The following is a 17,296-nucleotide window of genomic DNA, read 5'->3' as shown; positions in this document are numbered from 1 at the left end:
GAGCTCTCTGCTGAGAGCTCTATTTAAAAGCATACAGGCAATTGAAGAAACAGTGGGCATATCTAGACTTGTAGTAGATATATAATTTCATAGTGCACCCACTTTATTTATAAGGAGGTTTTAATCTATTTATTTATAGTATTTTTAAGAAATGTAACTATTTTACTGATTTCATAAAAGTCACTCTTACATGACATCTTGAAACACGCACATTAGCTATCTGTCCCCATTCCTGTTGACTGCAACTAACCATTCAGCTACATGTTCCATAACTTGTCCATGTTTGCAAACTCTGCCTAAAGGCACACTACTGACAAAAGCATGAATGTTGCATGCTTTAAAAGTTTCCACTGAGAAGCCTGGAGAAGATATTTTTTTTGCAGCAAGGTGGCCATGGGTGGAATTAATCTGCCCTTCAGATAAGGCATTCAGCAAACTGAGTGTCTGAGCTGGTCACCTACATGGGATTAGTAACAAAATCCTGAGACATTATGTCTAGTCATCCTAAAGAGCCATTTAAGACTGGATGACCCTCCTTCTGAAGACAGCTATTCCTTACCAATGACTGTGTGGTAACCAGTTCAGAGGGCAAGCAGGGAAAGCAAGGGAGCAGTACAGAACAAGAAGTTTAGCTTTTGGACAGAAGCAGGTGAAGGCCTCTGTGCGTGTGCATGTGGCCCTGTGTGTGGGGTTTATGTCTGTGCCTGTGTAGCGTACACGGTCTGTGTCTTCTCTGACATGGTACCATTTCTTTAAGAAAGAAGTGATGGGGCCAAATTTAAGTTTCTGGTGTTGAAACTACTGTCCAGAAAGTTGAAGTGGGGGCATAGCTATCAACTGTTGTACAGGAGCTACTGTGCACTGAATGGAAACAAATGTCAGTAACTAATGATTCTGAAACATCAATAATATCAGTCCAGAAAGTAAGCTGGGTCTGCTGCTGGCAGTGATGCACACTTTCCAGGGCTCCAGAAGCATCCAAATTCTGTAATTTTCTGACTTCTACTGCAGGAAATTATAGTTAATAAAGAGACTGGTGCTGTTAATATTGGCTCAAGGAAAAGGGCATAGTAGAATAAATTATTTTTCAGGTACTGGGTCAGCAGTTTGGAATCCAGTCTTGTCATTCACTGAAGCGCTGGCCATGGGAAGGGGTGCATTACGACTTTTGATATTCCTAAGACAGTCCCATGACAACAGTTTTCATTTCAATGATCTAGCTGTGACAAGTTACATATTGCCTGTTGACAATCTCCAGAGCTGTACAGTTATGGTAAAGTAGGTGCTACAGCTGTAATGACCTTCTTGATACACAAAAAAACTTAATCCACCTTAAGCAACTAAGAATGGTTTCCCCTTTACATCTTACTGGTCTGGCTAACATACCTGCTCGGAGTCAATGATATATGTTACAAACAGATATGACAGGAGAAAAAAACAGTAAATGTTGCCAGGTCATACACCTTAACACTGTGCTTCCTTTAATAGCTACACAGAACTCACATACTGGAGGACAGAAATGAAAGCTTAGGAAGGCTAAATATAAATATGTTAAAGCATAAATAATTTATGCTACCAAGGCAAGAACATAATTAAGGTGACATTACCTTTCTTCAGCCAGGAGGCATCTTTGTGGAAAGGTAAACAGAAAGTCAGGTGAATTTATCCATGGACAAAACTAACATGATCACTCATAAATATTTGCAAAAGGGTTCCCAAGATTGCTTATTCTGCTGTTATGCTGATAGCCATGGGAGGAAATTACTAACAACGTTGCAATAAAAGAATTTCATGAGGTTTACAGATCAGAGATTTACTTGTCAATGGATATAAATATAATTTTGCATTTTAAAAAATTATTTCTATGAGCGATTTGCTTATATACTATGTTTATAGAGGTCTCTGTTATTAATTAAATATAATACATTTAAAATTGCTATTAAATCTAATTTTTATTCCCATTAAGCACCTACCTTGCACTGAACTTTGAAAAACAGTTTAGTAAGTTGAAATAAGTGAACTTTATAATGCTCTCGCTCTCTCTCTAAGCAGTTTTGATATTAAAAATGTTTTTCTTATAATTAATAGCAATGATGTAATGTTGCATACAATTCTGAAAAAGGTGAACCTCAATAACTATAAGCACTAACAGAAGTCAATGGATTTGCTCGTGGTTACGTGGGTCTTCTCATGAAGCTCTTAGCAACAGATTGGGACTCAAACTGGGAGAGCAAAATAGAAGAATAGACTACATAAGTTTTTCTCCATACCAGGAAGTGTCAGATGAAAAAGTATTGTAGTAAGATACTACTTTTTCTAAGGAATAAATTAATCCTTCTTGGTAGAAATAAATTATTTATGATGACGGTGATGAGACACTTCAGACGCCAGAACCAGACCCAGCACTCCAATTGTGTCTGACCAGTCATGAGCAGAGGGGAAGGATCACCTCGCTCAACCTACTGGCAAGTCTTTTCCTAATGCAGCTGATTACCCTTCTTTGCCTCAAAGTTGTACTGATGGTTTACGATCATGTAGTTGTTCAGGGTTCATCTCTGCTGAGCTGCTTTCTAGACAGTCAGCCCCTAGTCTGTACTGGTGCCTGGGTGAATTCTCCCCAGACATAGGGCTTTGTGTTTCCCCTTGCAGAACTTGAGAAGATTCCTCTCAGCCTAATTTTCCAGCCTGTACAGGTCCCTCTGAATGGCAGCACAACCATCTCATGTACTAGTTTACATCAGCCAGCTCCCTCTATATTTATGTGTGCACCTCATCAGATGCTTTGGATTTACATACCTTCATTTTGTATAAATGTTCCCTCATCTGAGCCTCCTTCACCAAAGGAGAGTGTCTTCACTGCTTCAGACTTTTCCACTGGTCACAAAGGCCTGGGATTTCTGAAGGCCATCTTCCCATCTTTTCAGTAAAGACCAAGAAAAAGAAGGCATTGAGTATCTTTGTCTTTTCCATTTCCTTTGTCACCAAGACCCATTGCTCCATTCAGTAGCAGACCTGCATTTTCCCTATCTTCCTTTTGCTGCTGATAAACTTGTAGAAAACCTTTCTTGTTGCCCTTTATAACTCTCACAACTTCCAAATCCAGATGGGTTCTGTATTTCCTAAGCTCATCCCTGCACTGCATTGACAATGTCTCTAAATTACTCCTGGGCTACATGAGCCTCTTGTAGACTTTCTCTTTCTGTGTGAGGTTATCCTAGAGCTCTTTGTTCATCCATGCAGGCCTCCATCTGCCTTTACTTGTTTTCCTACTCATCAAAACTGCCTGTTCTTGAGCTTAGAGGAGGGAATTGATGTTCACAGTATGTAGAAAAAGGGACTGACCACTTGGGAGGAATATAGGAATGTTGTCAGGATGTGCAGAGATGTGACGAGGAAGGCCAAGGCCCACTTGCAACTAAATCTGGCAATGCATGTCAAAGGTAACAAGAAGGACTTCTTTAAATATATCAGTAGTAAAAGGAAGACTGGGGATACAGTGGGCCCACTGCTGAACAAGGAGCGGGCCCTGGCGACACAGGATGCAGAGAAGGCAGAGTTACTCAATGCCTTCTTTGCCTTGGTCTTTACTGCTAAGGCTGGCCCTCAGGCATCTCAGCCCCCAGAAGAGAGAGGAAACTTCTGGAGAAAGGAAGACTTACCATCGGTTGAGAAGGACTGGGTCAGAGATCACCTGTGCAAATTGGATCTTCACAAATCCATGGGTGGGATATACCCGCCAGTGTTGAGGGAGCTGGCAGATGTTCTTGCTGAGGCACTCCTCATCATCTTTGCAAGGCCATGAGGACAGGAGAGGTGCCCGAGGACTGGAGGAAAGCAAATGTCACTCCAATCTTCAAAAAGGGCAAGAAGGAGGACCTGGGAAACTATAGGCCAGTCAGTCTCACCTCCATCCCTGGAAAGGTGATGGAGCAGTTCATCCTGGAGGTCATCTCCAGGCATGTAGAGAAGAAGGTGGTTATCAGAAGTAGTCAACATGGATTCACCAAAGGAAGATCATGCTTGACCAATGTGATAGCCTTCTTATGATGGTGTGACTGGCTGAGTTGATGAAGGGAGAGCAGTGGATGTTGTCTATCTTCAGTAAGTCATTCAACACTGTCTCCCATAACCTCCTCACAGGCAAGCTAAGGAAGTGTGGGTTGGATGAGAGGACAGTGAGGTGGATTGAGAACTGGCTCAACAACAGAACTCAGAGGGTTGTGATCAATGGAGCAGGGTCTGGATGGAGGCCTGTCATTAGTGGTGTTCCCCAGAGGTCTGTACTGGGCCCAGTCCTGTTCAAGATATTCATCAATGACCTGGACGAAGGGGTAGAGTGTAACCTCAGCAAGTTTGCTGATGACACCAAGCTGGGAGGAGTAGCTAATACACCAGAAGACTCTGCTGCCATCCAAGGAGACCTGGACAGGCTGGAGAGCTGGGCTGAGGGGAACCTCATGACATTCAATAAAAGCAAGTGTAATGTTCTGCAGCTGGGGAAGAACAACCCCACCAGTACAGGCTGGGGGCTGGTCTACTGGAAAGCAGCTCTGTTCAGAAGGACCCGGGAATCCTGGTGGACAACAAGCTGACTCTGAGCCAGCAATGTGCCTTTGTGGCCAAGAAGGCCAACAGTATCCTGGAGTGCATTAAAAAGAGTGTGGCCAGCAGATCAAGGGAGGTTATCGAGCCTCTCTACTCTGCCCTAGTGAGACCACATCTGGAGCACTGTGTCCAGTTTTGGGGTCCCCAGTTTAAGAAGGACACAGAACTGCTTGAGCAATTCCAGCAGGGAGCTACCAAGATGATCAGGGGATTGGAGCATCTGCCTTATGGGGAAAGGCTGAGAGACCTGGGATTGTTCAGATTGGAGAAGAGAAGACTGAGGGGGAATTTCATTAATACCTATAAATATCTAAAGGGTGGGTGTCAGGATGATGGGACTAGGCTTTTTCAATAGTGGTCAATGACAGGAAAAGGGGCAATGGGCACAAGTTGGAACACAGGAAGTTCCATCTCAATATGAAAAAAAACTTTCCTGTGAGGGTGCCAGAGCAGTGGCACAGGCTGCCCAGGGAGGTTGTGGAGTCTCCTTCCCCGGAGACCTTCAAAACCCTCCTGGATGTGTTCCTGTGCCCCCTGCTCTAGGTGTGCCTGCTCAGTCAGGGGTGTTGGACAGGGTGATCTCCAGAGATCCCTTCCAACCCCTACTATTCTGTGATTCTGTGAGTTCTTTGAAAATCAACCAGCTCTCTTGGACCCTCTTCCCTCCAAGACCATATCCCATGGGAGTCTTCCAAGCAGATCCCTGAACAGGTTGAAGCCTGCTATCCTGAATTCCAGGGCTGTAATCTTGCTTTTTGCCTGTTTTCTCTCTTGCAGGATCCTGAACTCCATGATCTTGTGATCTCTACAGCCAAGAATGCTCTTGACCTTCATGCTCCTGACCAGTTCCTCCTTATTTGTATCAAGTCCAGCAAAGCTTCTCCCATTTTTGCTTCTTCAGTTGCCTCTGTCAGGAATTTATTATCAATGCACTCCCAAAAATCTACTTGATTGCTTCTGCTCTACAGTGCTTCCATTCCAGGGAATATCAGAATGGTTAAAGTCTTCCATGAGGACCAGATTCTGCAAATGTGATGCATCCTCCATTAGTTGGAAGAAGGCATTATCTACATTTTCTTGATCAAGTTTTCTGAAGGAGACACCCACAATGGTAACACCCACATCGGTCTGGCCTCTATTCCCGATCCATAACCTTTCAGCTTTTGTATCCAGTTCATAGGTAGAGAGCTTCATGTACTCACACTGCCTTCTCACAAAAAGGCAGCTGCCTCTCCTCACTGTCCTGATCTGTCCTTCGTAAAGACGTTGTATCCACACATGGCATCACTTATTTGTATTAGCTACCCCACTACACCTCCATAATCCCACTGTGATCATAGCCCTTCAGCTGCAGACCTCTAATTCTTTCTTTTTGTACAGGCACTTTAGAGAGGCACCCAGTCATGCTGACTTCCCAGAAAAGGTGTAAGAATTTCCCCTATAATGTCCTGTAGGCTCTTCACTATTTACATGTATACTCTTTGGATGGGCCACTTTCAGCCCTGCATTGTTAATTATGAGTTCTCTTTTGTGTCCCCTTTGCTTGTCATCCCATTCCCCTGTTTCCTCGCTTGGTCCAAGTCACCCTTTTTTCTAGTTTCTGCTTTTCTTGAAATAGATGGATTTTTTCCAGCTTATTCTGATCATGTCTTTACAGCCACAGGCTTGATGATATTAAAAAAAAGGTTTACTCCAGGTTACTCTAATTCGTCAGTTTACAGACAGTGTAGTAAAAAATCAATATTTTAATCACCATGGTTCAATCCACAGCATTTATTTCAAAATCTTATCTTGCCTACTACTTAAATAAAGGAATCTAATCCAAAAACAAACAAAAATAAAACCACCATGAAAAACCTTATGGACTATTCAATTTTGATGCATTGCTCTGTATATCATCAGAATTTTAAAAATATCTACTTTTTTTTCTTGGATGTTGGATGGCTGTTAATTCTGTCAGAACTGGTTAAATACAAAGTACTAGCATAATTTTCAATGGATTATACCTCTGCTGAATATGAGCAACGTCTGTTATCCACAGATAGTTTATGATAGTGAATATTTCACTAACCACAGGACTTTGGAAGCAGTTAACTGTACCTAGGGATCTGAATAATTCAAAATTCTTGATACCTTTTTGCAAACCTATAGGGCATTAGCTAACTGAGGTAGTATATATTAAAGCAATGTTTCAGCTAACAACTGTCTTTCACTATGTTAAAATTTTCAATAATTTGTGCTGCATCTATTAAAAAAATCATTTCAAGCATACTTTCAAAAAGAGCATTGAAGATGCTTTACTGCACTGAGGGTTGCACAAGACAAACAGAAAATTGGAGTGCTGAGCTGCCTTATTCCTTTCTGTTCTCTTCAATGAAAGGAAAATATATTTCCTGCTCATTGCCTTTTCCAAAAACTCAGTACAGCAATTTGACAACTACTGGATTTAGTGGAGCTCTAGCCATGTGCTACATGTCCACTTCTTTGCAGTGGAAGCTGCACAGGAGCTATTACATTGTTTCTATATCATCAGAAAACCATCACACATTTAAATGATGCATCAAGGAATCTGTAGCACAAGGAATCATTTTACTGAAGATGAGTTGTGCTCCATGAAAGAGCAAGGCTAACACTTCCTTTACACGTCTTTCAAGCAATTTCACTAGATTCTGCTGGGTTTTGAGATCCTACTTGATTGCAAGTAAAAATAAATTTATGTCTAGAAGAGATGGTCAGGAAATACATTCAGTTTTGCATGCTCCTGAAAGTCCAAGTGTTTAATTTATGGATTTCAGGGAAGTTCCTGTCATTCCAAACAATAAATTCTAGGCAATTTCAATCAGGAATGCTTTTCAATTTGCTTTGTTATGATGTAGAAGAGAATTAAAAAGAAATCAAACTGTTGCATTAGAGTTCATAGGAAAATTTAAAAATTATTTTAAAAATATTTTTATAAGGAAATATTTAAAAGAATATAGAATTTTTGGACCTCTGTTTCAGAAAACAATGTAGAATAAACGTTTAGTAATTAATTCAGAAAAAATATAACAAATGTATAATTTTCATTAAAAGTATTCAAATATAATAAGCAGAACTAAAGAAAAAAATATTGATACGTGCATAGATTTGTCTAAAAATTTCATGTTTGTTACATGGGGAGATAGTTTTAGGTGCCATTGAAAAGAAATCTTTAAGACACACAATGCCATTTATAAAGATATGAGATAAATTTAATAAGAAGATGATTTTCATTTAAATTGCCATGGAGCAAACAGATGAAGAAAATATTGCCTTATTGTGGGAGAAAACCTATAAGTTTCCATGGTTGCTCGCTTGGAAAATTTTTAGAAGCTGTGCAAACTGCTGAAGGAACTGAAGTTACCGACTGTTGAAAGCATCCTTTTTAATAGCAGCTAAATTCTGTTAGGATGGGTCATGTGCTTTGATTCTAGCTTCTTATAAACTGCATCATATTTGAGTTCCTAATAGGTTGCACTAGTCCCAGGCTTTCAGATGGGAGTAATATCCATTCAAAATCAAATCTGTGTTTGCCTGTGATCTGTCCCTTTGAAAAGGCTGTCATTTTAACTTCTTTCTTAGTAAAGATGGAGAATAAGAGCAACTAATATCCAGGTGCTTTATTGCACTTGTATATGAACATTTGCTCATTTTCTATTTTTCTAAAATGTGAGGGAGTATTTACCCACAGCAAAATATGTCAGGTGATCATAAGGAAAATATTGGATGTTCTGAGACTGTTCTGCAGTACTGGATCTATTCAGTTCCTGGTTCTTTTCTAAGCAAAGAATTATAGTTTATTTTAAACAATTAAGCTCTTGGATAACTCGTTTCCTAGAAAACAGGGTAAAGGAAAATTGCTGCACTGCATTCAGAAGTTTAGTTCCTGAAGTGTATGTAGGCTCTTTGAGAGTAACAGAAGTTGGATAAAACATACCTACCTGAAAGGACCAGAATTTGTGTGTGCTGTCAGGTAATAATTATTCAGAAGAACAGTTACAAAAGTGCCCTGAACTCCCTTAATCAAATGGATGAAATTACCTAAGCCTGTTATCTGAAAACTGATTTTAAAATACACAGGATCATTTCAAAATACAAATAGATCTACAGATCAACTGTAGACTTCACATCCTGTGACAGCAAAAGGTTGCACTGTCAGCAGAGGTCTTCAGGTTAACCCCTCAAGGTACTTCAGTAATCTTGCTGACTCCAGTTGGCTTATTGGATATATAATTTGGTAGACCTCTACTAAATATTCTTGACATTATTTAAAAGAAGGAATTTACACACTTCACCCCCTACATATGTTCTTTTTCCAAAATAAGGTACACAACAGCTACAAAATGTAACCTGAGAGCTTGCTCAAGTAAAAGAGTAAATTTTAAAAGAAGAGGTATCATTTTCTCATAGTCATATTTAAAAAAAAAAAAAAAGCACCAAAAAAAACCCAAAATAAATCACACCACAAAACAAATAATGCTGCATTTTAAAAAAATTATCTGGAGGAACTTAACCACATTGTTAATTGGTAAAAAATTATTTCCGTAAGTGGTAGCTTCATGCTCATCAATCTATTTAAACAGAGATGGGCACTATAATATATGATCAGTAATCATTTCCCTTCATACACAGTACTTAGATCATCTACAAGGAGATGTTTTGCTTTTCTTTTTCATTGCATATATTGTTAAATCAAAGAATAGCTGGCCAGTGAGTAGCAAATGGAATATGTCTCTGAAGACTTGTTTTTATAAAATTGGCAATATGTTGCATGAATTATATTAGATATTTAATATATTTTTAAATTATGTCTTGACATACACGTTTGATGCCTACTAATAAAATATCATTTTAATACCAAGTTATATTTTATTAACATGCAAAAGTCTATTTAATACTTAAATTGTTGAACTTTTACAATCAAGATGTAGTACATATTGTTTGCTTAATTCCAAAACAAGGGAAGAAGAATAAAGGTGTATTGCTCAGTCTACTTTTTGGTGTCCATCTCAGCTAGGTGCTGTCTTTAAGTACTGAATATTAAGCAGCATACTGTATGATTTCCACACAGTACTAATATGTTAACCTGCTATCCTTTACTTTCTAATGTACTTCATACTGACTTGTGTGGCTTGTCCCAGTATTAATGTATTATTTCTTCTCACGGTCTGTCTGCTAAAAGATAAAATCCATATCCTAATAAGAATGTTAAATTAAATGCCAGAACTTTGAGAGTGAAATCATGTTCCCAAATTGCATGTCAATGTCTTTCTGCGTCATGCAGTACAATACGGGCAAGCAGTTCTAATCTACTGTTGCCCAGAAAAAACCTAGAACTGGAGTCACTATCTGTTCACCAAGAATGCAGTGAACTATTCAAGCTAATAAACCATGCCAAGTAGAGTTCATGAACCTGTATAAATTTGAATAATGCAGTAGCATCTCTGCACATTACTGCCCTGTCATGTGATTGGAATGCTACTTTGATGCAGCCCGGAGAAGATTTGTATCCTATGGTTTTATGTAGGGAAAACTCACCCTTGGATCTCTCTTCTGTAAAGACGCCCTCAAGCTCATTTTCTAGCAGGGAATATACTGTACTAGAAAATACGTAAGTCAGGACATAAGAAATGGCAGAGAAGATGTGCCCCATAAGAGTTCATTCATCACTAATCTACAGGATCATTTTCTTCCCCTAATTTATACAGGTTTGAATAAGGTACACGGAATTCTACTTATGCAAGTTCTCAAGCATAAGATAATGCTTAGATGTTCAGAACTCTCAGGATTTAAGCAAGTTTATAAAGGTAATGTTCTAAGTAGGTTCTGTGTTGACAACAGATTGGCATACAAACTTGCAGACTTCTAAGCCATTAACTGAACATTCACTAGGTTGCTCAGTTTGGGTTTTAGATCTCAGCTGAGCTGTATTTCAGTCACATTAACTCTTTGGATTTCAACCTTAGCTACTAACAAGAAACTCTTTGAGGGACAACATTTTTACTACCAACCTACCAATCTAAATGCCATTCCTACTTCAGGAACCCAACATCATCTGTGACTGTAAGTCTGGCACCTTTAAGATTATGACTGACATTTTGTGTAGTGTTAATCATTAGCTAGGGGACTCTGACTCCCTCTTGACTATACAGGGAGCTTAACTTTCTACTCTAAAATTCCTAATTTAGGAGTGCCTAAAGACAGGTGCCATGTTTCTAGTTTTCTGTCTGGTGACATGTTAGCAGTTAAAATTATTTACCCACCTGGGAGGTAAATAAAGGAAATGTGATGGTGCTCTTTCTATGAACCACTAAATGCCTGATTTCTCTTGCTTTTATCAATGTTTCTTCTCCAGTAGCCTTTTGTGAGTGGGAGTCTAGAGCATGACATTTCACAAAGAAGTTTCAGCTGGGCACAGATATAATATTGCTATTGTAGCTTATATGCAGCATTTGCAAAACTTTGTTCCTTGCTTTATTTATGCCTGATGTCTCTTTTTGTACCTATAAAACTGAACAGATTTCATAAGAAACAGGAGATATTTTATAACTAACCCATCAAATATTTCTGTGCCCATTCCTGAGGAACTGAATTATAAAACAAGAGCTGGTTACAAACATGGAATCATTACCATATATTTTTTCTTTTGCTGGAGGACAGATTATTCCATTTGCACTGGGGGAGATATTTTGGTGTCAATAAAATCCCATCATATTTTCATTTATGTGATGCTACAGGTTTAAAAGCTAAAGGAGAAAGTATGAAAAGAGACAAAACTGTAGAGTTCTTTAAAAAAGTTAGTTGGAAAGTGAAAAGAAATTTTTAAAAAGTCTTTCTGTGAAAGAAAGAGTGTTACAATGTGTTTACTTTAAACATAAATGTTCAATATTGATAATTATAAGGAGTTTGTTACTTGAAATATTTATTAGAAATAAGGATAGGCATAAATATATCCTAGACAGTAGAATCAATTTTTTGATCCTTCCACTGGAAAGGAAAGGTGACAAAGAGCCTCAGCATACTTCCTGAAATTCCCGAAGTTCCATGGTTTCTGTATGGGTTTCACAGGTACTGCAGAAAAAAAGAAATATCTCTGTTCTGTCTTGTCTTATGATAGATAGTATATATCATAGAATCATAGAATGTCCTGAGTTGGAAGAGACCCATAAGGATCATCAATTTCAACTCCCAGTTCTGCACAGGACAACCCCAAATATACACTATATCTCTGAGGGCATTGTACAAATGCTTCCTGAATAGGGTCAGGCTTGGTGCAGTGACTACTTTCCTGGGGAGCCTGTTCCAGTGCTCCACAACCCTCTGGGTGAAGAACCTTCTCCTAATATCCAACCTAAACCTCCCCTGGCACATCTTCCTGCCATTCCCCTGGGTCCTGTCACTGGTCACTAGAGAGAAGAGATCAGCACCTGCCCCTCCTACTCATCCCCTTGTGAGGAAATTGTAGGCTGCGATGAGGTCCCCCCTCAGCCTCCTCTTCTCCACGCTGAATAAATCAGCTGACTTCAGACACTCCTCACACAGTTTCTCCTCTAAATCCTTCACCAACTTTGTGGCCCTCCTCTGGATACTTACTAGTATCTTTATATCCTTCAGGTACTGTGGCGCCCAAAACTGCACACAGTACTCAAGGTGAGGCGGCACCAGCGCAGAGCAGAGCGGGACAATCACCTCCCTCGACCGGCTGCAATTGCAATGCAGGGCTTGATGCACCCCAGGACACAGTTGGCCCTTGTGGCTGCCAGGGCATGCTGTTGGCTCATGTTCAGCTTGCCGCTGACCAGAACCCCCAGGTCCCTCTCTGCAGAGCTGCTCTCCAGCCTCTCGTTCCCCAGCCTGCCTGTACATCCAGGGTTGCCATGCCCCAGGTGTAAAATCCGGCACTTGTCCTTGTTAAACTTCATATGGCTAGTGATTGCCCAGCTCTCCAGTCTGTCCAGGTCCCTCTGCAGGGCCTCTCTGCCCTCGAGAGTGTCAACAGGTCTTCCCAATTTTGTGTGGCCAGCAAACCTAATTAGTATTCCTTCCAGTCCTGCATCCAAGTCATTTACAAAGAGACTAAAGAGTACCGGCCCCAAGTTGGATCCCTGTGGAACCCTGCTAGTGACTGGCTGCCAGCCCAATGTATCCCCATTTACTATGGCCCTTTGAGCCCGACCCATCAGCCAATTGCTCACCCACTGCATTACGTGTTTATCCAGCTGTGTGCTGGACATTTTGTCCAGGAGGATACTGTGAGAGACAGTTATCGAAAGCTTTACTGAAGTCCAAAAAGATCACATCGACTGGCTTCCCTTGGCCAGCTAGGCGGGTGATCTTGTCATAGAAGGAAATCAAATTTGTTAGGCCTGACTTTTCCCTTGTGAACTCATGCTAACTGGAACCAATGACTGCATTGTCTTTCAGGTGTTTTTCAATAACTCCTAGAATAATCTTCTCCATAATTTGGCAGGCACAGGAGGAGACTGATGGTTCTGTAGTTACCAGGGTCACCCCATATGACCTTCCTGAAGATTGGGACGTTTGCCAGCTTCCAGTGAACTGGGACCTCTCCAGATTCCCAAGAGCACTGAAAAATAGTTGAGAGAGGTCTTGCTATGACATCAGCCAGCTCTTTAAGTACCCTCAGATGAATCCCATCAGGCCCCATCGACTTATAGGGATCCAGCCGGAGCAGCAAGTCCTGCATATGGTCAGGATTGATTGGGAGTTTATGATTCCCACAGTCCTGGTTCTCTAACCCAGGGCTCTGAGGGTCCCAGACCCCATCACCAATTTTGAAGTCTGTGGCAAAGAAACTGTTAAACATCTCTGCTTTGTCTATGTCCCTGTTTGTGAGGTGACCATTCCTATCAAGTAACAGGCCAATGTTATTTCTGGCCTGCCTTTTGCCATTATCATATTTAGAAAAGCCCTTTTTATTGTTCTTCAGGGTACTGGCCAGCTTCAACTCCATTTGATCTTTGGCCACAGAAATTTCCTCCCTGCAGTGGCGAACAGCATCTCTGTAGTCTTCCCATGTTGCCTGACCTTGCTTCCACTGGCCATATACTTTCTTTTTTTTTGCCTTACTTCTAGAAGATCCCTGCTTAGCCAAGCTGGCCTTTTGCCTCACCTACTTGACTTACTACATTTTGGAATTGCCTGCTTTTGGGCTTTTAGGAGGTGGTACTTAAAAACTGACCAGAACTGATGGACCCCATTATCTTCAAAAGCTTTTTCCCAGGGGACCTTACTAAGTAGTTCCCTAAGCAACCTGAAGTGTGCTCTCCTCATGTCTAGAGCTGAGATCATGCTGGCAGTTTTCTTCTGTTACTATAGATTTTAAACTTGACTGTTTCATGGTCACTGTGGCCAAGGCAGCCACCAATCATCACTTCACCCATGAGACCCTCTCTGTTAATAGGCAACAAATCGAGTTAAGGCACCTGTCCTGTTCAGTTCCCTTAGTACCTGTACCAAGAAGTCCAGATGGTTATGAATCTTCTGGGCCTGTTTGTACCAGCTGTGTGGTATTCCCAGTTGATATCTGGTAAGTTGAAGTCCCCCATAAGGACAAGGGCAGATGACTTAGAAGCATCCCTTAGTTCCTTAAAGAATAACTCATCAGCATCATCATCCTGGCTGGGTGGCCTATAGTAGACTCCCACAACAACATCCTCTTTATTTGTCTGTCCTATAATCCTTACACAGAGGCAGAGGATGTCTAAATAATGACCAACACTGTTGATGATGAACTGATGCTGTTATCCTTACCAAGGTCTGGGGGGATGTTTGACAGGATTTTCAAAACACCTAATGCTCAATGAATTAAATAGAAATGAAATGTCCTAGAATTTCTGAAAGTATCTCTAGACATCTGTCTGTATAATTAAATACTTTCATATTTTGGAGAACTGTGACAAATGGGATAAATGTCAGCCAGTCATGGTAAATGGACATGAGGTTTTAAGAACAAATAGCTTAGGAATTTGCAGTAATCAAAATAAAGAAATCTCACTTTTCTTTGACTTAAACCTAAACATTAACAGGGTTGAAAATGGTGGAACATGTATTAGTAGACACTAGAAGATGTGTAGCAGAGTTACGCAAGTATACAGCTGTACACTTTCATAACATGCATCTAAATATTTGTCTTAGTAATTTCTCCAGAAGCTCTCTATAAAGTCCAAAAATAGACATAGTTTGCTGCTGAGCTGTTGTCCTGACAGGTGTCTAAACATAGGCAGACAGAATTTCTCTTTAGGTACACATCTATCCCTAATACTTATATACTAATCTGGGGACCTCTACACGGTCTAAGGCATTAATGCCAGGATCAGTCCTGGCCTCCGGATACAGAATGGCTTGCACATAGGTCTAATCCCTGCTAGGCCGACCATACATACAATATACAGGACATGCTCCAACTCTTTTCTGCATCCCCATGTCTCTAAAAATTAAGCACTATTTAGATGTTTGAGGTTTTCTGTTGGGTTTTTTTGTTTGTTTTGGTTTGGGGTTTTTTTCCCCCCTCAGCATTCCTGAGATAAAGTGAGCTTTGTCATAGCTTGCCAGGGGGATTTCTATGGAATAAATAAAAAACTACCGCAGCCAGACTAGGATTAAAGAAAAACTCTAAATGAGTAAATGTGGTAAAGGAAAAATTTGTTATGCACCCAAATTAATTACAACTTTTTAAAAGGTACCTTCTAAGGTCTCTGGGCCTTGGAAGAGATATCTCTATTTTTTAGGCATCTATATCTGAGATTTCACTCTAATCTTCTGTTAAAATAAACAGATAAAACCAGGAATTTCAAAGGCAAAGTTTGTCTTATCTTAACGTCGATATCTGAAATAGAATCCAGCTTTCGTTCCCTAGAAGTGTCTATTCCTTTCCCTTTCTAATTAGGAAAGGAACTTATGGGGACCAGTTCAGTCAAAGATATCTGTATGGTACATCTGTAAGGCTGAATGAGAAGAGTCCTACACTGGCTTTCACATCTTAAAGGTAGAAACTCATTCTTCTTCAGCACTGGAACTTCAAGCCACAGGCAGTCCGTAGGTTTCTCATGTGAATTCATTCAAAACAATATGTTCTCATAATACAGTTCATTTCCCTTGTGTTCTTCTTCAAAATTTACAACTTCCTTGTCCTGTAAAATGTGATTCCATACTTCCTAATGTTGGCTTGGGGTCTAAGAAAATAGGCAAGAAATTGCATTATGTATATAGCTATTTGTGCGGTCTTACTTATCTCTGCCTCAATCTCAGCAGAACTACATTAGTGCATTTTAACATCTTGAAGTGCATGCAAAATAACATGATTCAGTTCATCTTGTTTACTTGTTCACAGTGGTCATTGAGTACTGTGAGTTGTTTTACATTTTTATTGACACACCTAGAAAATAAGTGCATTTCTAAAGTAACAGAATAGAGGCAAATTAAATAAACTCACATATCCAAAGGAATAAAATGAAATTCTCCTGATTGCATATTGCAGTGCAAAGAATTAAATTATAAATTTAATTTTTGGTAGTAGTTGTTGAAAGGCTGAATAATTTCAGTGTCTTTGACATCTCATGCATACATTCTAATAAATATTAAAAATAAAAAAGGAGGCTGTGTTGGAACTTGACTGTCAAATACAGTCATTTAAAACTAACAGAGGGAAGAAAATTCAAGATACATTTAAAATGTCAAAAAAATACCCGGTGGATGTTGTTACTATATGGGCCACTAAAAGCCCTGCTTAGCTGAAAGTATTGTAGCCAAATAAATAAGTTGATTTAGACTGCTTATTTCTGTAGTCTGAATTCAAAGCTTGGATAGAGAAATAGATAAATCATATGCATCAGGATAAGATTTAAGAATTGCTGGGGATTTGAAAAGTAGGCAAGGTAATAGTTTAGTGTGTAATAAGTATTTATTAGAAAAGCAGATTTAAAACTTGTATTTCCTGTGTATGTTTGTGCACACGTAGTTTAAGAAATACAGTTGTGAAAGCTACTTTTTCCAACAAAATCTGCTTTTTAACTGGAGTGTTATTCAGGGCCATATAAAATCCAGCACTGGATTTTTATACCTTTATGGAAAGTAAGTCTTATTCACCTTTTTGTTGCAAGAATGAAATACATATATATGTAAAAATTTTATTCATTAGCTTTACTCTCAAAATAAATAGACTTTTGAAAACCAGTGCTTGGATCAAAATATTAAAGAAAAATAACTATTAAAACAATATCCTTAGAACTTTAATAAATTATTTATTAATCAGCACACAAACATTTTAGTAGTGAAAAGCAAAATCTACTTAGGGAGACTTAACTACATGAATATTGACTAGAGCTTTTGAAATTATGAGGAGGGCTTTGGCAAAATACTAAAGAATTAATCATTAGTCACACTTTTATCTTGGGATTTACAATATCATTTTGTTTAATTATTTCTGATGTTTCAGCATTATGCTAAGAGTTGCAAGAGACAAAGAATTTGAGGGCACATGTTCATTTCAGACTTGCTTTCCAATGGAAAATAATATCTATTAGAACTCATAAACAAAAGTTGATATTCTTGGCATTTCTACACAAAGGAGATCGAGGATTGAGCTGGCACAGAAAAGCCCTTGAGAAAATGGTCCTGCCAGTTCAACATTATAAGACTTTGTGAAATGGCT

This window comes from Phalacrocorax aristotelis, chromosome 1 (genome assembly GCF_949628215.1).
Source record: "Phalacrocorax aristotelis chromosome 1, bGulAri2.1, whole genome shotgun sequence".
NCBI lineage: Eukaryota > Metazoa > Chordata > Aves > Suliformes > Phalacrocoracidae > Phalacrocorax > Phalacrocorax aristotelis.
The sequence above is the reverse complement of the archived record's forward strand: the minus strand, read 5'-3'. Positions refer to the sequence as shown.